Genomic DNA, 15,703 nt, shown 5'->3' on the forward strand with positions numbered 1-15,703 from the left:
GCCACTTCTCTACTCATAACCCTCTACGGTGAGCACAGGGTGTCCTTGAGACCCGCAGCCTTGTGGTCCCAGTCCAGCCGCAGGGTGAGGTCAACCCACTCTCCCTAAGAGTGCTCTCACACCCAGCCCACCCCTACTGCCACAGGGTACTTTGGAAATTTGGTTAGTATTATTGGTTAAGTTTCTTTTAACATCTTACTAGTAATTTGGTGCAGTGCAGAAGCAGTTATGTCATTAGCCCAAACACAGCATTTGGGGATCACTGAACCTGTTCCCTGCCTAAGTCAGAGCTAAAAGTTATCCACTGGATATGAGGGTAATCACACAAATACTGGTTGAAAATTATATGGAAGTTACGTCACTTTTGTGTGCAAGGAGATATTCTTAAAAACATTTAAAGTTTGGGTCACTAAAATTTATTGAAGTGTAAAATATAAGTGTGTCACAATTGCTTACACGTTGAGTTATCTATAACACGGGCTTTAAGGAGCTGACCCTACCCTGATTAATAGCTAATGTCAAGGTTGATATGTATGTACATTTATCAACAAAATCAATAGCTGATTTATATCGCCAGCAGCTATGAGGCCATGAAAGTTGGTCTTTATAGGTAGACTTACAAGTTTAACTTTTTGGCTTTTTTCTCTCCAATATCTAAAACACTTCATTGTTTTCTTCTGATTCCATATATGATTTAATCCTTATTTATTAACTAGAAATCCTAAAAGATGGGGATTCGGCATGTTTGTTTACCTGGGAGCACTCAAAGAAGTCTTTTTTTTTTTTTTGTACCAGGGATTGAACTCAGCTTAACCACTGAGTCACATCCCCAGCCCTTTTTATTTTGTATTTTGAGACAGGGTCTTGCTAAGTTGCTTAGTGTAAGGGATCCCACGGAAACCACCCCGGACACGGGAAATCACATGAGGGAGTTTATTAAGCAAACAGAGTGTCTCCCTGCAGGGTAAGAGAGAAAATGAGAGGAAAAGAAAGGGAACAAGAAAGGGCATGCGCTAGAGAGAGTGTGAAAGCCAGGAGGATAGAGAAAGTGAGTAGGAAAGAAAGATGAGGAAAGATGGTGGGGTAGCTATAGTAAAGCAATTGAATTCCATGGGCTAACAGGGGACCAATATCGGAGGATACTTGCAAGCTGACTGATGAACCAATAGCTAGCTAGGATGTTCACAGATTGACAAGTGGTCGGAGGCGGGGAAAATGGCTGCACCTGATGGGTGGGGGAGCAGCTTTATACATTACATTCCCCCATTTCTGTTTTTATAAGAAAATCTTTTGTTCTCCAGTTCTTTTTTTTTGGGGGGGGGGGTGCTGGGGATCGAACCCAAGGCCTTGTGCTTATAAGGCAAGCACTCTACCGACTGAGCTATCTCCCCATCCCCTGTTCTCCAATTCTTTCTGAAGCCTTCTCTCTCCTTCCTGCTTAAGTGACTGCGTCTGGTTTTGCAGGTGAGATGTAAAAAATCCAGTCTCCTTCCAGACTTCCAAAGGTTTTCGTGCACTTCATTTCCTCAATTTGACTGATCCCCTATTTCTACACTAACTGCCAATTCTGACTTCATTCACCCCTCTAATTTTAGGAACTCCTTCACTGCTGTAGGGAAAGGGGGTGATGACCCATCTGGCTTCTTCGAGCTGGAAGGGGGCAGCATGGGGCAAGCAGTTTGGAGTTCCCTTTTTAGAAATTTGGTCAATTGAGGGGTGCATGGTAGAAGTCTGGTTCGGGAAGAGCAGGTTGTAAAGGCATCTGGGGATGGGTGCTTCTATGAGAGAAGAACAAAAAGACATGAGTACTGAAATGAGATTGATACAATATAAATGTTGCAGAATCTGGAATATGCCAATGCATATCATAAAGATGACAAAAGTCAATAATTCCTTACCAGGGGGTGGAATAACTGAGAAGTTGTTCCCATAACAAGGCCTAGCAAAGGCTGCAGAGGACAAGGCCTTTATTTGGGAACTTTAACATTGTCTAGGTTATCAGGAATGTAAACACAACATTTAGTAGAGATCTCTATACTTCTGTTACTAGCAAACATAGATTAAGCCTACCTGTGTCTGTAGGCTTTAAACTGACTAAAACTTCCGACTCTGGCAGTTTCTCTTGATAGTTATCAGGCACATTTGCCTAAGAATCTCTTTTGTAGCTTTTAGTCTTCATTCTAGTGGGCTAACCCAAGTGTACATCTTAAGTTACATTTAAGTATTATTTCTTTTAAAGGCCCAAGAATGGCTATATTTTGGTTTTAACTGTTTTGCTAGGTGTTTAAGATCAAGTTGGTCCAAGTGACCTGTTCCTGTCAAACAGTCAGCTGAGTTCCCACAGGGGTCACTCATAGAGAACTTAAGAGCAGCTTCTTAGCTCCATTAGTGCCATTGGTTAGGCAGGGTCTCCTCGATGAGGTGGCTTCCCTTGAAAGCACCAGGGATGTCTCCCATTTTCCTTGACCCTCCTCTGCAGCAGGTGCACTGAGTGGCTTTTCCTCTAGTGGCCTCATCAATCTCCTTGATCAGGAGGTTGTGTGACCCAGAGTTGCAAACCTCCTTAGAGAAGTCCTCTTGTTCCTTGGGTTCAGGCTGACTTTGAGGGTAAGACCCAAATGTGGACTTTTCTTGACCTCTGTATTTAATCTCGATCTCTAAGTTTGATCTTAACCATCAAGTAAGTCAGTCATAAAGTAAGAGTACTGGGCTTTAGCTTCAATGTCTATAACTTTACAGTTATTTACCCCTTTTTATCTAATTGGGATCTACATTATCTGTCCTATAGGTGATGGCTTTTCAAGTTAATCTATGGTGTACTTCTGCAAAATATCAGGCAACAGTTAGAGTTTACAAGGAAATAAAAAATGGAATCACCAACAGTAAAACATTCAGTTTGTGTAATAGCTATCTTGAATTTTGGCTGAGTTATTCATTATATCCCCTGGTTGAGATCACAGTAATCTTTACAACAAACATCAAACTTTTGAACACAACTTTATTTTTTTATTTTTTATTTTTTATTATAAACAAATGGGATACATGTTGTTTCTCTGTTTGTACATGGGGTAAAGGCATACCATTTGTGAACACAACTTTAAAGGAGTTAAAGTCTGGCTTACTTTGGAGCCATTCTAACATGCAGCAGGGTTGTGAGGCAGAGCCTTATCTCAGGTAAGGCGGGGCTTCCTCTTGCCATGACCAGCATGACCAAATTCTCAAGTTCAGTGAGGGACAAAGGAGTATTAGAAAATAAAGGTTTGGGCTGGGGAGATAGCTCAGCTGGTAGAGTGCTTGCCTTACAAGCACAAGGCCCTGAGTTCGATCCCCAGTACCGCAAAAAAAAAAAAAGAAAGAAAAGAAAGGTTTATAAACACAAATTTTGAAGATTAAGCCAAGATCAGATGGAACTCTGTTCTCTGTTGGAAATGCAGATCTAAAGAGTTATGTCAGCAATCTTTATATATGTATGTAAGCTTTATTCTTTGTTTTCAAGAAAATTACAGAGACTAGGACATTAATGTAACTTTTTTTCAGAGCTGCAAAGTGCAATGTTAGGAGCTCTCTGTAGCTCTTAAGGAAGTCCACTGTTCAAAGTTACTGTAAGGTGGGCAGGAACCAGAGAAGGGAGCTGATGGAACACTGGTTATCTAGCAAAAGAATTCCTTCCTGCCCAAGAGCTTTGTGCCTGAGATCAATGTACTGCTACAGCAGTTAGGCATCTTGTGCCCCTGCACAGGAGCACTCCCAGGCACCAGGCGTGCCACAGCCATGAGGTCATCAGAGACCCCAATCTCAGTCACTGTTGTCCCATTTTTGCTATAGTGCATTACACTTTCTTTCTTTTTTTTTTTTTATGGCAAATTGTTTTAATTAAGAACTTAAAGCCAAAAATTTAAAAAGACTTTATGTAGCATTTATTTTAAATAACACTGGATTCTCAACCAGTTTTATTTTTCCAACCTGAAGGCAGCTTTAAACTATCTCCCTGTCTTACAACATGTCCCAAGAATTGGGAACACAATCACATCATCAGTTCCCAGTAATAAGAAGAAAGTAGGAATGTCACATTGTCACAACTTTTAAAAATTCATAGGCTCAAAAAGTAACTGTGTCCTTGGGAAAGGGAAAGGAGGATCTCAACCACCAAGGGCTCGAGCAGGAGGGACCACGGTACTACACTCAGCTACACGTGGTTCGTGCACATCAGAAATCCCTTAACAACCTTGTTCACTTGTCTTCTCCTGAAAGGAAGGGGGAACTGGCCCGTCTGCCTTCCAGGCTCGCTCACTTCCGCTTGGAGTTCAGGGGAAAGCGCACAAAGGCGTATGTTTTCTAGGCGTCCCGCTGACCCGGGCTGGAGGAGGCGGGTGCCAGGCCTGCGCCCCGGCCACCTTCCTGCGATGGTCAGAGGCAACCTGAGGCTCAGCCGGTGGGAGAAACTGCCAGAGCCACACCACCGCCCTGGCATGATCCTGTGACCCACAGGTCCCCACAGCATTTGAAAATGTGTGACAGGTTGAACCAAAGTTCACCAGACTTCCTAGCCAGGGTGTGGGACAACGTGTAGAACTTCCTCTTGGTGAGCACACTGCTCAACGACAAGGCGCACTCTCCATACAGAATCCACCTCGAGACCATGCTCAGATTCCCAGGATGCACACTCACAGCGTGACACGGTGACAAGATGGTGACTGAAGTGGAGTGGAACTGGTCCGCGTGCCCAGAGCATTGGACTTCGGAGACCCTGAGTGAGAACCAAGGCCTGCCCAGCCTCGGGTGCGACGCCAGCTTCCACTCACTCCCGAGGTGCTAAGCTGGAGGCCAAGCACCAGCTCGGCCCCTAGAGCACCTGCCCTGGTCCTTCCTGGACAGGCCTCGCCGGTGGAGAGGCCACCACCTGGGAAATGAGCGTGAAGACCATTTTCCACCCTAGAGGCAAACGCAAACAGGACCAGCACTGCTGGGGCATGGCTGTGCCTGCTCCCGTCCCTGCACTCCTGAAAGGTGCTGGCCAGGACCCAACCGACAGTTCAACCTGAAGCACGAACATCACACCGTCAAGACCTAGTGCTGCGGAAGAAGAGCAGAGAAGGCGGCAGTCTCTAACTGCGTCTTCCACTGCGCCTTCCCACGGGCCAATCCCAGGTTACACCACGTGGTTTCAGGGTACCAGTTCTACGTGTTCTGCCGGCTATTGCAGGAGAGGCTAGAGTCCACAGCCCGTCACTGCGGCTGGCTGAAGCTCACGTGTTCTAAAGGGAAATGCTGTAGTTAAAAGGAGGTGCCACTGACTCACAGCGACGGCACTGCCACCCAAACACAGTGCCTGGCGCTACGTCTACGGGAATGTGTGTGACTGTTAAAGTACGAGGGGTGCCCAGAGCCCATCCAGAACAGCGGGGCCTCGCCAGCCCAATCCTCGAACCCCAGGACCCACGTGAGGTGGTGCGGGCTGGAACATAAGCACCTCTTCACCTGCCAGTAGCCACCACGGCCCTGCTTCACCCTACGTGGACCCGCGCTCCTGGGGAGAACTGGACTCCAGGTGGTGCTGAGTCATGGACTCAAGGTCATGGTGAGTGCTGTTTGCTTGGTGCTCTCTCACAAAGGAAACCACATGTGTCAGTTAACACAAATCTCGTGCAGGACGTGTGAGTCAGAGGCCCCTAGGGTGGGTGACACAGCCCACCTGCGCCAGCCAGAGGGGAAAGGGAGCCTCATAGCCGTTTAAAGGCATCTGGTGTCGGTACCTCAAAGGCGAGACGCTCAGACACAACTCTCACAAGAATACCAGAGGCTGGAGCTCGTCTTTGCGAGTCTATGGCTTTGACCTTCTGCCCTACGGCTGAGGTAGGTGACAAGCTCCATCCACACAACAGCCTCTGGCCGTTCCTTGCCTGATGGTGGTCTCGGCCAGGTCCAGCTCGGCCGGTCTGGCCCGGTGCAGGACGGCGGGTCTAGGCCCGTGCTGAGTAGCAGCGCATGTACTCGGTCACCCAGGGGCTCTTCGCTGGGGGCGCCCGCGGCGCTCTGCTCTTCTCTACCTCCGCCGCCGAGTGCTCCCGCTGCCTCTGAGCCGCCAGCTTCCTCTTCTCCACCTGCCTCCTGCTCTTGGCCCGTAATGCGGACTCGTGAATCTCATGCACTGAGGCAGACGCACAGACGTTGTGAGTCTTCTGGCTTCCGGTGTCCATCTGTCTTTCTCCCCAGCCATAAAGGGCAAATGGGTGCTTGTTTTCTTTTATTTTACTGGATGATCTTTGGGGGCTTCTGATCGCTTTCCTATTTCCTCTAGCAAATAAGGCACTTGGTTGCTGTCGGGGCTTGACGCCGGCGGGTGACCTGTCCGTCTCTTTCACTTGGGTTTGTTGTTCGGGCTTTTCTTCTACGTCTTTCACTGGCAGTGCTGGCTGTGCCGCGTCCTGCTGTCCCAGGCCTCCGCGCCCCGCTCCCCCGCAGGCCGCTCAGGCTCCTCCCGCGCGAGGCCTCCGCGGGCTCCGAGGTCTCCGAGGCCTCCTCAGGGTCCGCAAGCGCGCATCGGGGCGCGGGGCCGACGCCGCCTACCAGGCCGAGTCGTCCGAGGAACTGTCCGGTCCCCAGGTGTCCCAGAGCCAGGGCGCGTGCGCCTGCTCCAGCAGCCGGTGGCCCAGGCGGTAGCGCAGCAGCTCGTGGTAGCACGGCGCGTACTCGTCCCAGCGCGGCTCCCGGTAGCGCTTCATGTACTCGCTCTTCACCCCGCTGCCCCGTGACATGGTGCCACCATCCGCCGCCGGCCTGCTCCCCGCCGCTGCCTGAAGGGCCCCCACGACACACAGGCCACCCATGCCCCGGCTGCTGCACGTTTCAAACTCAGAGTCCCCCCCACCCCCTGCCAGGGGGCGGGGGCGGAGCGGGTGGGGATACACTCTTTCTTAAATGTTATTTTAAGAAGTTTACATATATTGACTCCTGAGTCTATATGAACATTAGCTAACACAATTTAACATTATATCTAAAACATGAATTAAAGAAAGGCTGAGAGAGCTTTTAAGTTTCCTTTTGTGTGGCAAAGTGGCAAAATGCTTTCATGTTTAACCTTGAAATAAATCAGACTTTCAATAACTTTTAGAAATACATTTAACAAATTTTACATATACCCTATTGATGACAGGTTCTATAATAGAACATTAAATGTTAGGTTTACCATTACAAACAAGTTTAATTTGGAGAATAGCAGCTTGATAAATTTTCTGCTTTAAAGGCTTGTATACCTGGAAAATATGAACACATTTAATATACAAAGAATGATGTTTTTAAGTATGTAACTCCATGGAATAACTTTGTAAATTAATTAGATGTCTCTAACAAACACGTTTGAATAATCCCATACATGTCAACTCTAATTCACTCATTGTTAAAAAAAAAAAAACAAGATATCAGATAAGTGTAAAAAAACAAGATGTCAGACAAGTATTTACCATCTCTTTCCTGTTGAAGAAAAGTCCTAGAAAAAATGATGTTAGACATTTTATAAACATCAACATTTTATTAGTGTGACCACCTATAGACTTGTGAGTTAATTTTAAAGACATTTTACTTCTATTAGTTTACCCAATTTAAATTGAACCTCTTTAAATCACGTGAATTAAAAATATTTGGATCCATTTTTAAAATTTTAATTTTTATGCACACTTATATTAAACACAAAAGTAAAGGCCTTGTAATGCTTATCTCCATTGCAATGTAACAGATGTTCAAAAATAACTCTAGATTTGGATAAAAAGAACTGATCAAAAATGATTAACCTAGGTATGTAGGATCAAAATTGTGAGCTCAAAAATATAGCATTTAAGAAAAACAAAAGTCCTAGAAGAAAAATGATAATGGTCATTAATTAAAGCATGAGAAAATGAGAAGGAGAGAAAAGGTGAAAGGGAAAAAAGTATTCTGAGTTGTAGCCCAGGAGAAATTTAAAATGGACACTTTTTTTTTCTTTGGGTTTGAGACTGGTCTCCCACTGCGCCTTCCTCCATTTACATTTCAATGTAAGCCTTGACTGAGATCTGAATCTGAAGGGGGCTAAAATGTTCTAGCAGAAGCTTGATGATTAGGTCCTTTTAACCCTTTTTCCTGGTTAGTAATTAATTTAGGTTTGGACGCAGAAAATTGTCAAACAATTACCTCCCACTACTTGTGGGGAATGGGGCTGCTTATATTACATGGGGAGCAGGGGAAGACGGAGAAGCAGGGTCTGGAGGCTCCTGAGCCTGCAGGAAGAGCCAAGAAGCGAGAAAGAAGAGACTGGAAGGTAAGGATCCCTTTCCATCTGCCTGCTCGCTCATGGAAGCTGTGTGCCATTACACAAACGGATTTTGATGGCTTTAAGTACCGGGGTTGGGTGAAGGGTTCCCAGGGTGGAATCTGCCAGATTATAGGACCCAGATTCCATGGTGGGGACTGATACAGCCAAGTCTGTGCCCCGGCGTCCCGAGGCCACAGAGTAGTCAACTGGAGACAAGAAGGCGGCACATAGATGGTGTAGTCACACAAACATCAATGTGGGCCAGGCAAAAGCCCAGAAGAGTTGAGGACCTGATATCAGGGTTTTCGAGTGCAAATGCGAGCACGAGATGAGCCTCAACCCTGAGAGAATCTCCACCATAAAATCAGGAAGCCACCCCACAGATAAGACCAAGGGGCCAGACATAAATATAAAAGTTGTGGCTGGGGATACCCCCACCCCTCAGCCACCTCGAGGGTCCCAGTTAGACTGGCCTAGGGGAACCCGCCTAGAGGACTCACCAATCTGAAGTCCGGTGATGGATGCAGAGCAGAGCGTCCAGGCAGAATGGAAGGTGGGGCTGTGTCCGGGGGCACGGGGCTCAGATGGGGTTCCACTTGCTCATGAGACAGTGGAAGGACCCATCCCGAGTCGCAGCACCAATGTAAGGAATCCCACGAAAACCACGCCGGTCACGGGAAATCACATAAGGGAGTTTATTAAGCAAAGTGTCTCCCTGCAGGGTGAGAGAGGAAATGAGAGGAAAAGAAAGGGAAAGAGAAAGGGCGTGCGCTAGAAAGTGTGAAGGCCAGGAGGATAGAGAAAGTGAGTAGGAAAGAGAGAAAGATGAGGAAAGATGGTGGGGTAGCTACAGTGAAGCAATTGAATCCCGCCGGGTTAACAGGGGACCAATATCGGAGAAGGATACTTGCAAGCTGACTGATGAACCAATAGCTAGTTACGATGTTCACAGATTGACCAGTGGTTGGGAGGCCGGGAAATGGCTACAACAGAAAGGGCAGGGGAGCAGCTTTGTACATTACACTTAGATCCTCCCTAAAATTGGTGAGGCTGTGTTTGAACTTGCGATCTTGCGGGCTGGGGATATAGCTCAGTTGGTAGAGTGCTTGCCTCTCAAGCACGAGGCCCTGGGTACAATCCCCAGCACTGCAGGGAAAAAAAAAAAATGATTCCTGAACTTGGCAATCTTCCTGCTTCAGCCTCCCCAGTCTCTGAGGTTACCAGCATGCACGCCTGACAAGAAAGAATTCATAAAAGTGATATACACTCTTTTTCATCACAGCTGTTTGCTGTAGCTGAGCGTGCTGGCTGTCGTCCACATGCCTGAGCTTGACTCTCAGCTTCCCTCCCTATACTAGCCTGGGCAGATACTTTGGGCCTCGGTTTTCTCATCCTTAAGATAAGACTGTCAGTTCTGATCCAAAAGGTGGGTTAGCTGCCACCACCCCAAGAGGTGCTTGCCAGGGCTGGCGGGAGCAGACCATGAGAGCACACTCTTTCTAGCAGCCAAGAGTTATAGACGCACGGAGCTTTGTGGATGTTGGTGGGAATGTAGCTCGCGAGTGGGCATGGAGGTTCCCGGCTGCAGGGCCAGGCAGGGTGCCCAGAGCGTCACATGCTCGACTTCTTTTCTCACTGCCCTGAAAGGTGGCGGCTTACCCATTTTGCAAACCAGCAAGCAGAACTGAGTTTCAGAGATACAGGACCAGGAATGGAACCCAGGGCCCTCTCCCTCGAGAGTTCTGCATCGCCAGCCCAGTGCTGAGAAAGTGAAATGAGTTTCAGAGACACAGGGCCAGGAATCGAAACCTAGGGCCCTGTCTGCATGTCAGCCCAGTGCTGAGAAAGTGAAACGGAAACTAGCGGCTGCTGGTCGTCATGTGTGGCAGAGACTGTTTCCAAGACTACCTCGCTCTGTTCCGACTTCCTGAAAACCAATGCCCAAACTTATGAGAAAGAAAATTGCTCTGAGATAGTGTTTACTAACAGGTATCAGTGTCCCTTATACATAGAAACATAAATTGATTCATGCAGGAAATAGCAGTTTCTATCAAGATTAAAAATGGACATATTTTTGACCTTCAAATTTATTTCCAGGAATTTATCTGACATTCATGCATATGTGCAAAATGATTTATGTACAAGTGATATATTATAGTATTAATTAATAGTAATAGCAAAAATTGGGCTGGGGAGATAGCTCGCCTGGTAGAGTGCTTGCCTCGCAAGCACAAGGCCCTGAGTTTGATCCCCAGTACCGAAAAAAAAAAAAAAAAAAAAAAAAAAAAAAAAGCAGTAATAGCAAAAATTTGGACACAGGGCTGGGATGTGGCTCAGTGGTGGAGCGCTTGCCTAGCATGTGCAGGACAGTGGGTTCGATTCTCAGCACCGCATACAAATAGATAATGGTTCATCAACAACTAATAAAAAATTTTTTAAAATTTGGATACAACCCTAGTGTCCTCCAGTGGGAGATTGGCTAAATAAATTACTATACATTGATATAATGGAAAATAACTAAAGTTCAAAATACTGTGAGGAAGCTCTTTATATCTTCTCTCTGACAGAGAAGGATCTCCAAGACATATCGATCAATGTAAAAATCAAGTTATAAACCCAGTGTGGTGGTGCTTCCTGTAATCCAAGGCAGGAGGATCACAGATTTGAGATCAGCCTCAGCAATTTAGTGAGACCCTGTCTCAAAAAATAAAAAGTGCTGGGTTTGTAGCTCAGTGGTAAAGTGCCCTGGGTTAAATCCCCAGTACCCCTCTGCCCCCCACCCCCACAAAAAATCAAGTTACAAACAGGTGTGGTGGTGCAAGTCTGAAATTCCAGCAACTCAGGAGACAAGCAGGGGGACTTCAGGTTCAGGATCAGCCTGGGCAATTTAGTGAGACCCTCCTCAAAATGAAAAATAAAGAGGACTGACTCTAGGTCAGTAATGGAGCACCCCTGGGTTCAAATCCCAGTATCAAATAGAAAATAAAATAAAAATCAAGATGTATAGCTTCATTGAATATTTTGAAAGCACCTAGATTTCACATTATGTCTTGATTTGAATGATTTTTTTGACCCTTGTATGGAATTTTAAAATTCCTGCCCAAAGAAGACAGTTTTGTTTGACATACACACCAGCCTAACTTAGTTTCTGCTTATTCTTTTGTGGTGCTGGGGATTGAACCCAGGTCCTCATGCATGCCACATGAGCACGCCACCGCTGAGTCACATCTCCAGTCCCCAGAAATAGTTTTTATAATTAATCGATCACATCAAATTCAGCTTTGACATTTTTAAAAATAAGGATTTCCAAGTTAGTTTGAGTGTGTTAAGTACAAGCATCTGAGGAGGTGTCAGAGCATTTACCTTCCTGGATCGAGTGCAAATTTTGCTGGTACACAATTGCCTTGCGGCATTTCTTCCATGAGTCAGCTTTGGGAATGTGGAATCCCACAGTATGTTACTATCGCCTTTAAAAAGCCCCAACTTTTAAACCGAGTGCATTAGCATGTGCCTATAGACCCAGCTACCAGGGAGGCCGAGGTAGAAGTCACCCTCATGCCCAGGAGTTTGAGAGACCCTATCTAGAAAGGGAGGGGAAGAGAGGGGGAGGGGAAGAGGTATGTGCCCCCTTGGTTTTATTCTACTGGGAAATGGTGTTTCAAGACCACAGTTCTAGTTATACTTAGTTCTGCTAGTTGGTTATTTTTTCCTAGGTCTTTTCAATGAATGAAATAGAAAATATACTTTTTTTTTTTAACAGACAAAATAACTCATGAATTCACATTTCCAGTTTATATCAAATTCAGCTTTGACATTTTTTTTGTACACTTACAAGAAAACTCGAATGTATCTGATATGGATATCGTGTGTGTGTGTGTGTGTGTGTGTGTGTGTGTGTGTTCCCCTATTGCTGGAGGTAGAACCCAGAACCTACCCATCACACATACTAGGCAAGCATTCTACCAATGAGCTACACCTCCCCATCTTGACCTTCTATACGTTATATCTGTATCTAATTTTTTCCTACACTGAGGATTCTGGGGATGACAGAATATCATTTGTGTGTGTGTGTGTGTGTGTGTGTGTGCACGCGTGTGCGTGTATGTTTGAGATCAAGCCAGGGCCTCCCACATGTGAAGCAAGCGCTCTGCCATTAACCTACACCCCTGGGGCTGTTGAGAACAAGGTGACATCTGTGCAGCCATGTTGTATGAACAAGCCATTTCGGGAACTGGCCCATAAAACCTCCCCCAAGGAAAGGGCACACAGGTACTACCCTCAAGAGCCAATACAGGACAAACAGGACGTACTGGGCCTCTGGGGTTTATCAAGGCTGTTAAGAGATATCTGTCTGAGAAATGGGCAGCTGCCCGGAAACCTTATCTATCAAGGACAGGGGAGGGGGCCTAGCCCTGACTCATCTCCTGCATAGTTCACCCCCTCTCTCCTCCCTTCTTTCTCCAGGACCTTTCAGTTTTGGCAGGACCCAATGAGATTCAAATAAATTGGCAGGACCCAACCAAAAGAGAACAAATGTTTAGCTGTTCCAATGTTAACCAATAATGTACAGGTCTTTTTATGTGACTGATTGGAAATTTCTTAAGTAGAGTGCTTTCTCATCCCTTGGGGCTGCTCCCCACTCAGCCAAGGTAGTGGTCTGAGAGGCTGGTTGCGGTCCAGGCTCGAGCTTGCAATGAAACCTTGTTGTGTGATTTGCATTGCCGTGTGTGCACTTTGACTCTCTGGGGATCGGTCGATATTGAACCCCAATAGGCCCACATACTTTGTTAATAATAAAAACAAATTGTATTTATTTAGAAGGGTTAGGTAAGAGTTCAGGGACACCAAGGTGACAGAAGCAGGGTATAAGAAGGATGCCATTGAAGGATAAGACAGGGAGACCAGTCCTGTCCCTTTAGGGTGAGTCCCATTACCATGACAACTTCTGCCACTGAGGACTTGCCATGACAGCTTCTGCCAGTTTCAGTATTTTAAAATGACCAATGGGGTAAAGTGGGCAGTATTCTAATCAGGTGTCATAAGGTAGCCAATGGGAGCAAACGGGGTGAGGTCTCCAATCAGATTCCTGGAGGGAAAGAATGCCCCACAGCTCAGTATATGAAACACTGATTTACAGATATTGAAATCTCCCTCTCCCTCCCTCTCTCCCTCTTTTTCTCCACCTCTCTCTCCCTCTCCAACTCTCTTCCCGCCCCAACTCTGCTCTACCTTACACAGTGCTACTTCCACCTTCACCTTCAGTAAATCTGTACTTTGTCTTGCTCAGTTCTTTGTTCAGGTCACCAAGAACCTGGAACCCAACTGGACTCCCTGACCATAACAGAAGCATTCAGAATGTCAAGAAAAGAGTTCCAGCCAGGCATGGTGACACACGCCTGTAATCCCAGTGACTTGGGAGGCTGAGGCAGGAAGATTGAGTGTTCAAAACCAGCCTCAGCAATTTAGCAAGGCCCTAAGCAACTCAGTGCTGGGGGCTATGCCATATGGACTACGCCAAGATGGCACCTGGCAGCCAGCCAGAAGTTGTTTTGATTACATTGGCGGTGAGGAAGTTGGTTAGCATAAGCACACCCAGGTGTTTTGTCATTGGCCGTATTCAATTAAGTCCACGCACACAACGCGTGCACGTGCCTGCTCGTTTTGACCTTTACCGTGATTGCTCGCTTAATTGGCATCAGCCCTACCCTTCACCTCCTGGAGGGGATATAAGCCAGCTCTCCTGAAGCGCCGGAGTTCCCAGGTTTCCTGAATCCACAACAAACCGTTCTGAATTCAAGAGCCTCACTACTCATTTGTCTCCCGCGTCAAATTGACTCTGCTGGACGGCGTCAACTCAGTGAGATTGTGTCTCTAAATAAAATATAAAATGGGCTGGGAATGTGGCTCAGGGGCTCAGCAGCCCTGAGTTCGATCCCCAGTACCAAACTAAATAAGTAATCAAATACATAAATAAACAAACAAAAACTAAAAAGAGCTGGGGATATGGCTCAGTGGTAAAGCATCCCTGGGGTCAATTCCCAGTACCAAAAAAAGAAAACAGATCCAATTGTGTGTGTGCACGCGCAATTATGGCATGGTATTCAATTACCAGAACAAAAACCATTTTGTATAAACTGCATTAGTGACAAGTAAACATGAAAATCCACCCTCCCAATAGAGATCTTGTAGCAAAAATAACGAAAACAGTTTAAGCACCATAATGAAAGCACAAATAAGCACGATGGAGCAGACTTCGCGGGTCAGCAGTGGAGTCAGGCATGGGAGGGCTCACTATCTGAATTGAAGGTGGCCCCAGTCATAGAGGGTATGGGTTCATATAGGTCCCTTAAGGACTTGAGGACTTAGGGTCACTCAGCTCTTGAAGACCTTAACAGGACGTGGGGAAACGTCGCAAAGTCTGGAACTTGGTTTTACTGGGCACGGTTTTTATGAGGGAGTAGTGTTCTCACAGGGCACGGATGGAGGGTTCAGAGTTCAGGGTCCAGAGCTCATCTTGTCCTCCAGGGGTCATTGTATTGTCACAGGGACAAGACTGATGTGTAGCTTCACTGCCACTGGAAGAGAATTTACTTGGAAAGGATCCCTCTTCCCAGGGACTGCTCTGCTCAGATGGGTGGTTATCTCCTTTCCAGGGTTTGTTTGGTCACTGAGAAGTGATTTATTGGAAGGATCAAAGTTTTGGCTTCTCTTTCTCTCCCTCCTCCCGGGTCACACGCTCTCTCGAAGGGGTGGGTGAAGGGTTATGGAAAATAGTATTCCTAAAAGACAGCTCCCCAAGAAAATGGAGGGACAGTGTGACTTGGGAAGTGGGAGGGGAAATTGGCCAAACATTAAACCTCTCCCAGTGCATTCCTGATAACAATGGGCCCTAAAAGAAAGGGGCGGATATGGAATGCCTGACCTGAACCTTGGCCTTCCCCCTGTCAACCTAGTCCTGAATGACAATGGCAAGATTTGAACACTCATCCCTCAGGGTCTGCTTTTAACCTGTACGACAAGCCCCTGCTGGTCAAAACTGCACAAGTGCGAGACTTCCAATGATGACATCATCCTCTGGTACCCTATAAAACCAGAATCCCCTGGGTAACTGACAGCCATTTTCCCGGATGGTGCCCGAGTCCATGAAGGAGTAAAGGCTTCTCTGAATCCAGGAGGTCTGCCTCCAGGCCTTTTGGGCTACAGTGGGGATATCATTTCCATACCCTTCAGATCTAACCTGGGCCGGGCACCAAGAGCTTGCTGTGAAATTTTCTTTTTTTCTTTTTTTGGTGGTGCTGGGGATTGAACCCAGGGCCTTGTGCATGTGAGGCATGCACTCTACCAACTGAGCTATATCCCCAGCCCTGCTGTGAATTTTCATCCCAATTTACAACCCCCCCAGTCTGTAGCAGGCAAGGT

At 46.5% G+C, this 15,703-nt stretch overlaps 1 pseudogene; it reads right to left on the minus strand.

Moving 5' to 3' along the window:
* Positions 1-5,953: 5,953 nt before the first annotated feature.
* LOC124992304 (centriole, cilia and spindle-associated protein-like) lies at positions 5,954-6,755 on the minus strand (annotated as a pseudogene).
* Between the last annotated feature and the right edge of the window lie 8,948 nt (positions 6,756-15,703).

This window comes from Sciurus carolinensis, chromosome 9, assembly GCF_902686445.1.
Source record: "Sciurus carolinensis chromosome 9, mSciCar1.2, whole genome shotgun sequence".
NCBI lineage: Eukaryota > Metazoa > Chordata > Mammalia > Rodentia > Sciuridae > Sciurus > Sciurus carolinensis.